The sequence below is a fragment of the Molothrus ater genome, chromosome 11, assembly GCF_012460135.2.
Source record: "Molothrus ater isolate BHLD 08-10-18 breed brown headed cowbird chromosome 11, BPBGC_Mater_1.1, whole genome shotgun sequence".
Lineage (NCBI taxonomy): Eukaryota > Metazoa > Chordata > Aves > Passeriformes > Icteridae > Molothrus > Molothrus ater.
This window is the reverse complement of record NC_050488.2, coordinates 19,509,431-19,523,591: the sequence shown is the minus strand read 5'-3', so window position 1 is coordinate 19,523,591 and position 14,161 is coordinate 19,509,431. Positions and strand designations below refer to the sequence as shown.

Genomic DNA, 14,161 nt, shown 5'->3' with positions numbered 1-14,161 from the left:
ATTCCAGAGGAACCACAGCTGCCCAAGGATGGCACTGGAAGGGGATGGCAATATCCAGGTATTCTACTCTAGCCAATAGAATATAAACTAGATATAGTTTAGACAAACGATTTTTAACAAAACTTAGGGTAATTTCTCTTAAGCAGCACTTAAACTTGAAATGAATGAACTCAATTTTGGAATATCAAAGGAATAATAAACTCAATTTTGACAGAATATCAAAGTGATAAAATGTACCTTAAGAGTGCTTAGACCTAAACATAGTGAAACTTAACTTTGCTTGATGTTACGAACACTCAACTTATTGCAGGTTATTATCTAGAAATGTTTTAACTTATTTCAATATTATTAATACAAAAGGTACTGAAAATTTGAACAACCTATGCTTAAAATAAAACCAGAACGATTTTGCTGAAGGAATTACAGATGGGGTTTGATAAAGCCGTAAAATTTGATAATTTTATGAGCTGTAGGTTTGGGTGCAGGAATGCAGCAGAGCTTCCTCTTCTGGCTCTGGCTGACAGGAGCTGCACACCAGGGCAGTGCCAGGACAACGCTGAGGCCATCACAGGTCAGGCTTTGGGATTGCTTAAAAAAAGGAGAAGTTGGGCTCTGGACACATGAGCAAAATGCCCTGAGGATGCCATAAATCAGCTGAGCTGGGAGAGCCTCCTCTCCTCTGCTCTGAAAGCCATGCAAGGGGACTTGGGAACCTTAATTAACGAGCTCCTTGTGCTGTGTGTGCAGAGCTGGGGAGGGCAGGGAGGAGCTGCTGCCTCAGATAACCTGGGTTCGTCCAGGGGCACACAGACCCTGCCCCACTGTGCCATGAGCTGCTTTCACTTCCATGTCAGGGCTTAAATAGACATTGAAATCACAGAATCATGGAATGGTTTGGGTTGGAAGGGACATTAAATCCCACCCAGGGCCAGCCCTGCCATGGCAGGGACACCTCCCACTGTCCCAGGCTGCTCCAGCCCCAGTGTCCAGCCTGGCCTTGGGCACTGCCAGGGATCCAGGGGCAGCCACAGCTGCTCTGGGCACCTGTGCCAGGGCCTGCCCACCGTGCCAGGGAACAATTCCTAATTCCCAATATCCCATCTCCTGCTGCCCTCTGGCAGTTTAAATCCATTCCCCTTGTCCTGTCACTCCATCCCTTGTAAAAGGATCCTCTCCACCCTTCTTGTTTCATTTTAAAACAAGTTTCATAGAAGAAGCAGGAATGTAAACATTTCCTCTTCAATGCTTCTAACCCAAATTCAGGAGCCTCGTGTCTGTGTGTGGGATTGCTCTGTGGGTAGGTAGGAAGTCTTTGTTTTCAGTTCCTGCATGAATCTTGATGTTTTAAAAGTGTATTTATATGCACCTATTTTCCTACACATTGTGCCCAAAGCAAGCATCCCTCTCACTGCTCTTGCAGCATTTCCTCAGCTCTCTGCTGAGTGCTATTTGTTACATTTTTAGTTTTGAGTCAGGTCAGAAAGGAGACTTGCCTGGGATTTTCACTGGGGTTTTGCCACCCAGTTCCCCCTGAAGCTGAGTGTGTGATTTTGCTGTAAAAAAAAACCCAAAAAACCCAAAGAGATGCTGATTTTGCAAGAATGCAAAAGCTGTGCTGATATCAGTGGGAGCTGTGTCTCTGGAGTGATTAAAGACCAAAGGCACTGGTATGGAACCATCTGGGCTCTGGGCTGAGCTTCCAGGGAGATTCCCTGGCTCAGGTATTTTGGGAAGAAGGCTCTCTCAAATTGCCATGCCTGTGGATAACTTCCACTCCTGTTTTTCCCCACCATCACCTGATTTACTCCAGTGATAAATCCAATGTGCTGTATAAACATTTATTTCTTTGGCAACCCTTTTTTGCTGTTAGAAAAACGCCCCAGGGTGGGACCTGTTGTGTGAAGTGAGTGCTCCAGACCTGCTCCAGACCTGCTGGAACACAAACTCCTCTCTGCTACTTCACCAGCGCTTTCCACATAAAGAGCATTTTGGAAGGAGCAGAAAAATGCTTTGTGCAATTAAAAATCCCCAAAAAGGACTTGGGCTGGTAGGATGGAAATAAGGAAATGCCCGAATCAGCTTTCTCTCCTTTGCAGAGATGCAGAACACAGATGCTGGTGGGTGTTTTGTGTTTTCAGTGGCTCTGTCCTGTCCTTCCTCTGCTGCCTGGCCCTCCTGCTCTGCCCTGATGCAGTGCCACGCTTGATTTATCCAAATAATGGCCTTTTGGAGAAAACTGCTGCTTTGCTCAGGGCTGAGGGATGGCTGAATCGGGGAAAGCAGCACCTGGGAGTTTTCCTGGGAGGAAAGGAGGTTGTTTTGTGCAGTGCTGGTCAGGCCTGGCCCAGCTCAGCCCCTGGGAGCTGCTGATGCTGCGTCCCCTCCAGGGAGGGCTCACTGCAGCTCTTCCTCTTAAAAACCCCCCAAAAAACCTCTCTCCCTGCAGGATGGAACAGGAACCTGCATTTTTCCTGATTTCCACAAAGCAGCCATTAACCCCTGGATGCACAGCAGCTTTTTCCACGGGGGCAGCCACCCAACCCAGGTGTGATTTCCAAGGGAAACCTGAATTAACGGGATGGGGCGTGGCACTGGCAGCTTTGGGAAGCTGTGGAGAACAAGACTCTTGTCACCTCCATGGGCCCAGAGCAGCCCAGCTGTCTTCTGTGAGTCTTTGGGCCAGGGTGGATGGGCTTTGGCTCCTGTCAGGGGCTGCAAGGGCAAACCTTCACTACTGTTCTCATCAAAATCAAATCTTGATCATTAGGAGGCAGCTCTGTTGCTGGCACCTGGTTTGTCCTGTTAAAATACAGCTGTCTTTTTAAAATTAATAATTATAATAGTCATTTGACTATGTGGAATGCTCACAGTTACTGCTCTGACTTTTCTCATGGAAATAATTGTAATTAAAAGGAAAGGAGGTGACTATTACTGGCCAAATGGAGCCACCATTGATGAGATACAGCTTTTCAACTGGGCAAAACATTCTGCCTTGCAGGAGTTCCAAGAACAGTTTTATTCCTTTAAATCCAATGATTTTTGAATGAAAAGGATTAATCAGCCACTGCTGAAGAACATCCAGCTGCTCTTTCTGCTGCTGCCACAAGGAATCTCCTCTTTTACCTCTATAAAGAGTTTTACTGAAGTCCCTGTTTGCTCAAAGGTTTGTGCCTAGAAATTTGTGACAGGCTGAGGAATTGGGTGTGAAGTGGAGGGTACTGCATGCATCCAGGACAAACTGAGTCCACCTGGGGGTTTTGTGCTCACAAAAAACCCCCAGGTTTTTTTTGAGGTGTTTAGTGGGCAGGGGGTATTTTGATGTGTTTAGTGGGCAGGGGGTATTTGGGTGAAGGTTGGACTTGATGATCTGGGAGGGTTTTTCCGGCCTGAGGGATTCTGTGGCTGTGTGCTTGCAGCTGAAGCCCTGAGGCTGCTGCAGGGCTCTGCCTCCCCCACAGCCCCCAGGTGGGGCAGCAGCTCTGGATTTGGTACCTGGTGTGGTGGGGATGGACAAACGCCAGAGCAGACACCTGACCCTGGGAGCAGAGCTCCAGAATTGCCTTCTCTGGGGGCCGGGGCTGTGTAAGAACAAACTACAGCAGAAATAAATGATGAGATGGGAGGCCTGAGGTGGGCTGGGAAGAGGCAGGAGTGGGGCAGAAAATTGTAATTTTTCCACGGCTGCTCAGCAGTCCCCTGTGTGCAGCCTAATTTCAGAGATAATTGGTGCATGATTTCCCAAACAGAATCCATTGTTATCTGTGCCCTGCAAAGCCAACGCAGCCCTGGCTAATTCTGGGTAACCAGGGGGTGATTCCATAGTTACACTGCAGTCACGGTGGGGACGGGGTAATGACCTGTAGAGACCCCATCAGTTAATTGGGAGCTGCTGGTGGTTAAGGCAGGCTGGTCACCACGGGGGCTGTGTGCAGCAGCCCTGCTGAATTCCAGAGGCTGGCAGAAAGGAAATGCTGCTGGTCCCACCTTGGTGTGCCAGGATCAGCCACTGCTGAGGGGGAGCATGGGGTAATTCACTGTTTTGTGTGCAGGACTGCTCCTCAACCCTCTGAAGGGCTCAGAGAGCTCCTGCCTGAACAGGGAATGTGTGGCAGGTGGGAATCCCCATCCAGGACAGGCTCATTTCCAGCAGGACATCTGGGAATGGTGGGAGCTGCTGGGCACTCAGTGGGCTGGAGGTAAAAAAAAAACCCACAATAGAAAAGTACCAACACTCGGGAGATGCTGCTGCTGTTTTTCCTGTTTTCCAGGGATTTCCTGGCCTCGGGTGGGATTCTCCACTTTAATGAAGCCTTTGGCTGATGGAGGGAGAAGGATAGAGTCACGTTTCTCTGTGGTTTCCAGGAGAAAAGAAGGGAGCAATCCCAAACTCCTCTCCAAAACTCAGAGAGCTCAGAACTTGATGAAAACCCACAGCTCACCCAACCATACCAGGTAAATGATTTTCAGCTTACTCAAAATGATTTATGGATTTAGATGAAATTTGTTGAAGAAGTCTCATCAAAAAGCAAAGAAAATGATCAGAAAAACCAACAGCTTTGAGATGTTCCTGGTTTTGGTTTGAAAATGGTGCTTCCATTTCAGAAGTGTGGAATTTACTCCAATTTAACCAGTCCTGTGGTGTTTAAATTCAATAAAAAGGTAAAACTCGCTTAGAAGCTGTTTTTCAAAATCCTGCTCCCTCTTTTTTGGAAGCCTGGAAGGAACATAAAATGCAGTTCTCAGCAGAAGGATGTAATTGGGAGGAACTGTAATGGATGGGCTGTGTTTCTCTTTGAAGTTCCCATTGATCAGCGCTGCTGAGACGATTTTTCTAATCCATAACTCAGGAACATGAAGGAATTGTCACTTAATTCTTTGGATGTTTGTGTTTCACCTCCTGTGAAAACAGACTCTGGCCTTGATTCAAGTTGTTCTTGAGAAGTGGGGAAGAATCACCCAGTTCTAGTGGGGATTTTTTAATATAAATTTTCCTCCTGTTAACCAAAACAGTTCTGTGATTTCTTTTTTATGTCTGACTTTGGTGTAAGAAAACTCCATCTAATACCTTCTGCTCCAAGAATGTGCTTTCAGCCAGTGGAGCAGTAATTAAGAGATGATTCCCCCCCTCCTCTCCACTGGAGAGGCAGCTTGTGTTGAAAAACCAACCCTTCACAAGGAGGGAGAGCCATCTGTCCTCTCTCTGAGGAAAGAGATCATTTTTTTATGCTCACATTAGCTGAACCTCCGTGCAGTAACTCATTTCCATAAGGAAGGCACCCACTGGGATGAATTTCCATGCCCCTCATTGACACAGCTCTGATGGCAAAGCTGCCAGAGGAGCTCTGGCCACAGCTGCTGGGAAGATCAGGGAGTTCAGTCAGGTCCTTGAGCAGCCCTGGGACCACGGGAACAGAATCCCTGTGGAATTGTGGATATGCAGAAAAAAGTGGTGGTTGAAGTGCCTCTGGTACTGACCAAACACCTTCTCTGCATGGCCAGCCCCTGCCAGGCCGTGATCTCTGAATTTCATTATCTCAGCTGAAACCAAAACCCCCTCGGCAGGAATTTCTAAAGAGAAAACATTGAAGGCTCTGAGGGTCTCATATAAACTCCTGCTGGATCCGTGTAAGTTCTGGATATGAGGGCTCCTGGCTTGGGGAAAAGGGGGAACACTCAAACCCCGGGGGCAGGTACTGGAGTTCCTGACTCTGTTTTGATAAGAGAAGGAAAAATTATGCTCCTGCTTGAGGAAATGATGGTGATCCAGAATTCAGAATAACAGTCATTAATAAATAATGAGGAGAGTTGTGAAGAAAATGAATTTTTCAAGGACTCTGAAGAACATCTTTGGAGCTGAGGTCTGGAACCTGCAGGAGGTACAACCTTCATCCCACTGCACATTGATCAGAGCTTTGGTAATTAGCTGCTTCTGAAATATCTTTTGCAGCTGATCTGATATTAGTGAAATGCTTTGGAGCAATACTTTCCACTGGTTTGTCCTGGTTTGAAGAAAAAGAAGGAAAATTATGATTTGTTTTACCAGACTCTTCAAGCAGCAGTTTTTTTATGGCTGATGTATTTGTAATGTGGGTTTGTCCTGCTACTTACCCCTGCTTTTGCATCTCTTTATCAAGGACTGACTAATAATTCTTCATAACAGCATTTTGGATGGTTTTGGTATCTATTTTTGCCCAGAAATCTCCTCATCCTTCTCCCTTGCAGAATCCTCTCAACTCCCTCTCCGTGCTCAGACACTTGAGGACAAGCTGTGGCCATTGTGTAAGTGCAGAGCACAATCCAAATGGAAATGAAAACAATTAAATATACATGACAAGCAGGTATTTAGACGAGCCCTGGATTTCTTAATGGTTCATTTCCACCTTTCAACTAAATTAAATGTTGCTTTCATCCATTTTTAAAGGAATGTCTATTTTTTTGTCAGGAGCTGCCCTGCTCCATCTGCTCCTCAGATGGTTTTGCCTCATCCCAAGGACAGCCCCACTGGCTGTGGCAAAACCAGGAGATTTTTATGGCACCACAGATGAGGATTCACACAAACCAGGGCTCTGTTACCTCCAGGTAAGAAAAGTCCTCTGTAATTAATGATTGTTCCTTTTAATGACGTGGTCCTGGCACTTATGGCATGGATTTTGGGACCTGCTTCTCCCAGTGCCCCTCAGCAGCTGGAAGCTTTGGGGGCTTCAAGTGCTGCCTGTATCAAACCCAAGATTCCTGGTAATCCAAGACCCAGACTGTGCTGTGCTGAAATTCCCACATCCATGGCTGGAATTCTGCTTCCATTCCCATATCTGTGGCTGGGATTCTGCTTCCATTCCCATATCTACAGCTGGAATTCTGCTTCCATTCCCATATCTGTGGCTGGGATTCTGCTTCCATTCCCATATCTACAGCTGGAATTCTGCTTCCATTCCCATATCTGTGGCTGGGATTCTGCTTCCATTCCCATATCTATGGCTGGGATTCTGCTTCCATTCCCATATCTATGGCTAGAATTCTGCTTCCATTCCCTTACCTACAGCTGGAATTCTGCTTCCATTCCCATATCTACAGCTGGAATTCTGCTTCCATTCCCATATCTGTGGCTGGAATACTGCTTCCATTCCCATATCTATGGCTGGAATTCTGCTTCCATTCCCTTACCTACAGCTGGAATTCCCATATAAATGGAATGCTTCTATTCCCATATCTACAGCTGGAATTCTGCTTCCATTCCCATATCTGTGGCTGGGATTCTGCTTCCATTCCCATATCTATGGCTGGGATTCTGCTTCCATTCCCATATCTGTGGCTGGGATTCTGCTTCCATTCCCATATCTATGGCTGGGATTCTGCTTCCATTCCCTTACCTACAGCTGGAATTCTGCTTCCATTCCCATATCTACAGCTGGAATTCCCATATAAATGGAATGCTTCTATTGCCATATCTGCAGCTGGAATTCCACTTCTATTCCCATATCTACAGCTGGAATTCTGCTTCCATTCCCATATCTGTGGCTGGGATTCTGCTTCCATTCCCATATCTATGGCTGGAATTCTGCTTCCATTCCCTTACCTACAGCTGGAATTCCCATATAAATGGAATGCTTCTATTCCCATATCTGCAGCTGGAATTCTGCTTCCATTCCCATATCTGTGGCTGGGATTCTGCTTCCATTCCCATATCTGCAGCTGGAATTCCCATATAAATGGCTGAGCAGGATGATAGGAACTGGTCAAGGGGCTCTTGGCAGTTGCTCTGCTCCCATCTTGGGAATCTCATTCTCATTGTCTGAAAATCAGGGATTGGGAAAACAAAAATGTAATTTTTTTTTTCTCTTAATGACAGGTAAAATGAGGGGAATAATGAGAGAAAAAGTGACAGTAAAGTGCAGCATGTGAAGAAGATATCTGCATATCCCTCTCTCTTTTGGGTGGCTCAAGTGGACGTGGATCACGGATCTGTCTCCTTTGATGGAACAGGTGCTGGGATTGGAATTCTGAGGGAGATTTCATGGATTCAGTCCCTCACATGGGTTTGAATGGCTGCAGGTATGGGTGCCCTGTTGCCCCCATGCATCCCTGGCTCCACAGCCTCTCCAGAGGCAGAAGCTGTGCTGTAATTCCCAGGCTGGGAGATGAATATCCCTTGGCAGCTTCCCATGAGTCCGTATTGATCAGGGCAGCGCTGCCCTTTTGTTTTGTGCTGAACAACCCAGTGTTTGCAACTGAGACCTGTCAGGAGCTGAGGGACTTAACAGGGCACTTTGGAAGGAGCAGGGCCATAAATTCCCCAGGAATTCACGCCGTGGTTAACGCTGGGGAGGAACAGGCTGCACACAAACACCCTGCCATGCAAATCCCGATCGATGCGCTGACAAATACCCTGCTGCATCCTGCTGCCTCACTCGATATTTCTTCAAATAAACGGAATTCAGGAGGCAGGGAAAGGCAGAACGTTCCACCTGAAGTGGTGCAGGGATGGGAGGCATTGTGGAACTAATCAGGGGTGGATGGATGAGCTTTGTGGCTGCCTCGCTGTTTATTTCATATCTCTGCTGCTAAACTGGATTCAAAGGGCTCTAATTGAAAAGGGGCCTGCTTGACATGTAAAGCACCTTTTCTCCAGTGTGTGTGCTGAAAAGGCAGGACAGTATCTCTTCCTGAGCATGAATCCAGGAATTGACAGGAGTCTAGGTCAATCCATTGGTGGAGGGAACAAGGAACCCTCTTCCAGCAGTTTCCCCCCTGAGCCCCAGGATTCCGCCAGGCATTGCCCAGCATCTCCACCCAGCTCTCTGTGCCCTGCATCTCCCTCAGCTCCTCAGGTGTGTCCAGCTCTCTGTCCCCTGCCACTGCCACCCAGCTCAGCCTCAACACCCCCTGCTCCTCTGTGCTGAAGCAGAAGATGGTGTCTGCAGAGGGGCAGAGCCTTCCAAAAGTAAAGGCCAAAGTGTTTTAATGTCGGCTGGGTTTGCTGGTTGGTGTTGGGCAGCTAGGAAGATCAGGAAAAAGGAGACATTTGATGTGCAAAAGGAACTATAAAGTTGGGTGCCCACAGAAGCTGTGGCTGCCCCATCCCGGGAGGGTCCAGGGCCAGGCTGGATGAGACCTGGACCAGCCTGGGATGGTGGAGGGTGTCAGGGGTGGGACTGGATGAGCTTTAGCTGGAGGGGACCTGCCCGGTTTGGACGCTCCAGGAGGGAGCTGGCTCTGCTGGAGAGGGATTCTCACTGAGCTCCCACTGCTGTGAGAGCTGGGAATTCATTCAGGGCAGGTTTGGGGAGGGTGACAAACATGCACTGTAAGGAGAAACTTGGACTGACACTTGACAACTCCTCTGTTTTGTAAATTCCAGAGGAATTTGAATTGCATGGCGTTTTTTCACTTGCAAATGTTGCAGACTTGTTATTTTTCCCTTTTCCACATATTTTAAGCTTATGGCGTTGCATAATTTTTTATAACTCTGTCCTTGTGAAGGAACAAGCAGAGAGCAATATCTCAGGAATAATTCCCTTGCAACAGCAATCTGCTTTTGCCTGCAGACAAAATAATCCAAACCATGTTAATAGTTTTAATTTCCAGTGATGTAAGAGCTGGTGCTTCTGCAAAGGTGATCTTTAAACCTGTGGTGAACTCAGACGCCTCCAGAAGAGCTCTGTGGGAGCTCCAGGTTTGTTAGTGCAGTAAAATATTGGAGCTACAAGCTTGTTTGGGAATACTTCATGGAAGAGCAACTGGAGTAACCAAAGCAGGTGTTAAACTGAAAGGACTGCAGGGGGATTTGGTCCTGGGCTGGTTGAAGCTAAGGAAGGGCAGGAAAAGCTGAATGTTTGAGCAGGGCTGGGAGGGAGTATCAGGCAATGGCAGGAGATGTTTAGATAAACAATAAACAACTGCTGAAGGCAGGGATTGAGAGATGTAAAAGTGAATGAATGGGGAGGGAAAAAGGGTTGTAATGAAGTGCTGAGGGGATGTGGTCAGCCTTGCCAGTGGGATTGATTTCTGTGCCATCGGGGATCAGTGGCTCTTGGGACTGTCCCCAGCTCCTGGGGCAGGTGACACCCTCAGGGTGAGCCAGAAGCTGCTCCAAACTGGTGGTGGAAAACACAAGTAAAGCTGAAACTCATGAATGTTTTGGTGGGGAGGAGGAGAGAAGAAAATGTGGGTTTTTTTCTTAATGCCAGCTGGTGCCTTGTCTTTCATGGAAGAGGAGGAGGAGGAGGCAGAAGAGGAGGGAGGGAGGAGTTTGATTCTCCCATGGGAGAGGAGGAGGATGCAAAGTTGCTGAGGAAACCATTGGGTTTCCTGGCATGATGTGATGGGGGAATTTGACCATCCCTCGATAGCAACAAAGATATCTTTGCACAAAATTCTCTTTAATCTTGGTTCAGAGTAAGTCAGGAGAGCTGAGGGCGTTCTGTGCCCTCAGGGAGGAATGGGAGTAGCTCAGGTGTGGCCTTTAGGGTCCTTGGAGGCAGGACAAGGTGAGTGGAGCATCCCTGCATCCACCCTGGTGAGGTGAGGCAGGGACAGCACAGGAGCAGCTCCCTGGACCTGCTTTCCTTCTCTTGTCATTGCTCTCCATCTCCACGGCAGGAAATGCTCCTGGGGCACTGACAATGAACAGCATCTCTTTTCCTGCCATTTCCCACCAGCACTCCCAATTTCTGGGATCCTCTTCCCTTGCAGGAGCCCAGGCCCTGGAGGTGCCCCCACACATCTGCTGCTGCCTGGCCTTGGCAGCCCAGGCTCTTGGCAATGCCCCCCAGACGGGGCTTTTCCCCCATTTCCCCTCCCTCCCCTGGCTGCAGCTCTCCTGTTAATGGCCCCATTCCCATCTCTGTGCAGTATAAATCCCACTTCAGCTCTGTGAGAGCTTCTCTGGGCTCTGTGGGCTGTTGTGCAGTCATTCCACGGCTGCTGGGAGCATTTGGAGCCCTTCCTATTATTTGTCTTTATTCTGGGAAATAAACGCTCAGCGTTTGCTGCAGATGTGGCTCTTCCACCCAAAAAATCCCCCTCAGCAGCAGAAATGAGCACAGGCACAACAGGCAGAGGTGGAAACACTCTGGAAATGCCACGCTGGCTTTTCCCAAACGACAGTGGTGACATTTGGGATTGACAGGATCCAAACCATTGTGGGAGTGCTTCAGGCAGCACAGAGAGGGCTGGGGTGTCCCTGCTCCTCAGCCTCCCAGCACTTGTTTGTCTGGATTTTCTGTGTCCAGGAGATTCCCCCCAGTTGCCACTCTGGCTCCTCTCTGGTGTTTTATTTAGAAAATTAAATTGCTGTACTTAAAATCAAGTGTCCAGTGATAGTGTTTAATCCTGGGATAACATTTAAATGGGGAACAGCAAGGCAAGCTGGGAGGAACCTCTCACAGTGAGGCGAGAGCACACCCATTTACAAAAGTACTTCAGTAGGAATTAAAACAAAATTTCCATTTTCCACACCCTCATTCTGATCCTCATTGTCATTAACTTACTCCAAACCCCACTTGGTATTTCAAACTGGAGAAAATCATTCTGTCTTCCAATTAACTCCCATCCTCCAGACAACATAATGAGACTGATTTCATTCAGCTCTGTTGTTTAATAAACATCTAAACAGTTCTTTATCTCTGAGCCACGCAGGAATGTGCACTGAGCACGAGGTAATGGGCAAGAGGAAAATTACTGGAGAGAATTCATCTTGGGCTGGGTTTCTCAGCTCACCCTGGGAGCCATGGGCAGGGCCAGGCAGTGAGCTGCTCTCCCACAGTATTTCCATGGAGAAAGTATGGCACTCCTGTTCCAAACCCTGGGGTTTTTGGCTGCCTGAGCAAAGGCACCACAGGGGTCAGCTGGAGGCTCAGCAGCCCAGAGGAGGCAGGGATGTAGCAGTGGCTATGAAATATGATTATTTCCATCGCAGGGACGAGGCTGGGATGCTGGGGCAGGCTGGAGACAGGCTGGAGGACTCGGTGTTCTGGGATCAGCCATGGCCATGTGCAGAGGGCCCAGCTCAATTCAAGGAATGGGAGCCATCAGAGTGAGGTGAGCTGAGCAATGCTGCAGTCACAGAACACTGCTGCTAAATTATTCAGTGTTTAAAGGCTGAGAACATGGCCAAAGGGGCAGAGTTCTGCTGCTGGTGTCCAGCACGGGGCAGCAGCAGGACAGTGACCCCACTGAGGGCTCTGCTAAAGGGGCAGGTTTGTACAGCTGGCCCTGGGCACAAGGCTGGCAGCACCTTGTAAAAAGGGAATTATTGTGCTGCTGTCACTGCAGAGGGCTCTGTGTGCTCACAGGGCCCTGCATGGCCCCTGTGGGACAGGGCTGAGTGCTGCTGGGTGGCCTGGAAAGGGAATGTGAACAGCAAGGAAATGGCATTGTGCCTGGTTGTTCCTTTTGGATAGTGTCTCCAGGAGAGCTACAGCAGCTGTGTGGTCAGGGAGGAGAAGGACTGTGGTGTCACTTAGCACAGAATCAGAGAGTGCTTTGAGTTGGGAGGGACCCTAAAACTCATCCCATCCCAGTGCAAGGGACACCTCCCCTCTCCCAGGTGCTCCCAGTCCCATCCAGCCTGGCCTTGGCCACTTCCAGGGGTCCAGGGGCAGCCCCAGCTGCTCTGGGAGCCTGTTCCAAACCAGTTACTGAACTGATGGCACCTGAGTCTGGAATTTCAGCTTCTGTGGCCTTTCCCAGCCCAGCCTGTGAAATGCAATGGGCTAAATCCATTCCAATAATGAGAGTCTTTGAAGAGGACAATCTCCTCAAAGGATTCCTGGAGCAGGGAAGACAAAACACTGGATTCCTTGTGCTCTTTGCTCATTGCTGGCCTGGGGCTGGGCTGTGCTGTGCTGTGTGCCCCAGGCTCTGGGGTGGAAGGTTCTGGTTGGCATCACCCACCATCAGGAGCCTTGGGCTGAGCACTGTGGAGATCCTTCTGCTCCGTTTTATGCCTGCCAGCAGAAATGAGCATTTATTCCTGAAGTAAGGAATCCAGGCCTGCCTGAGCCGAGGGAAGGCATGTGCAGAGGCCAGGCTGCAGAGGAATGCAAACAGGGCCATACTGGCAAAAATGAGGAGTTAATTTAGTGCTGAATGCTCTGCTGTTTTTTCCCAGATGTGTTTGCAGAGCCATTAAGAGCTGTGTTTAATCTCAGCTCCATTTGCAATCTGATGCACATTATGCTGCCTCCACACAGAGCAGGAGCTGCTAATGGCACTGGATGAGCTCTCCTGTCCAGGCTGCTCTTCCAGGGCTCTCTGGGGACAGCTCTGACCCAGGCCCAGGGCTGAGGGCTGGTCCCTGGCTGTATGTGCCACTCTGGCACGCCAGCATTTGGGCCTGAATGAAAACTTCCCTGAATTAGTAATGACGTTTTTATTTTTAAGCGACTCAAGCTCAGGCAGCGTTTTAAAAAATGAATTTTAGGTGATTTCTTTCTGCTTGGGTGCTCAGAGCTGCCTGAATATTGTCTGTTAGAGCTGCTGCAACTTCTGTCTCTAATGGAGGTGCTCACGCTCACTAAACTGTTTGGCAAACACTGGCTGCCGTGGCTCATCCTCCTGATTAAATCCCATATTTGCATTTCCTTGGATATACAAAGAAAAAGCAAATCAGCAATGAGCAGCACAGTTAGAGCAGGAATAAGCAAACAGGGATGGAGGAATAACTGCTGATCTGGAGATGCCACACTGCAGAGCCAGCCATGCATGCAGGGCCTGTGCAGCAGAGCATCCTGCATCCCTCAGAGCATCCCTGCATCCCTCAGAGCATCCCTCAGAGCATCCCTGCATCCTTCAGAGCAGCCTGCATCCCTCAGAGCATCCCTGCATCCCTCAGAGCATCCCTCAGAGCATCCCTGCTTCCCTCAGAGCATCCCTCAGAGCATCCTGCATCCTTCAGAGCAGCCTGCATCCTTCAGAGCAGCCTGCATCCCTCAGAGCATCCCTACATCCCTCAGAGCATCCTGCATCCTTCAGAGCAGCCTGCATCCCTCAGAGCAGCCTGCATCCCTCAGAGCATCCCTGCATCCCTCAGAGCATCCCTGCATCCCTCAGAGCATCCTGCATCCCTCAGAGCATCCCTCAGAGCATCCCTCAGAGCATCCCTCAGAGCATCCCTCAGAGCATCCTGCATCCCTCAGAGCATCCCTCAGAGCATCCTGCATCC

At 48.8% G+C, this 14,161-nt stretch overlaps 1 protein-coding gene across 1 annotated transcript in view; it reads left to right on the top strand.

The window, feature by feature from the left end:
* The first annotated feature begins 4,290 nt into the window (after window positions 1-4,290).
* Window positions 4,291-14,161, top strand: part of CRBN (cereblon) — a 38,503-nt gene continuing 28,632 nt past the window's right edge. Inside the window, exons 1-4 of the mRNA XM_036390729.2 lie at window positions 4,291-4,452; window positions 6,223-6,338; window positions 6,443-6,579; window positions 7,847-7,980. The gene's annotated coding sequence lies outside the window, so the exon portion shown is untranslated. The remainder of the gene's footprint in view (window positions 4,453-6,222; window positions 6,339-6,442; window positions 6,580-7,846; window positions 7,981-14,161) is intronic.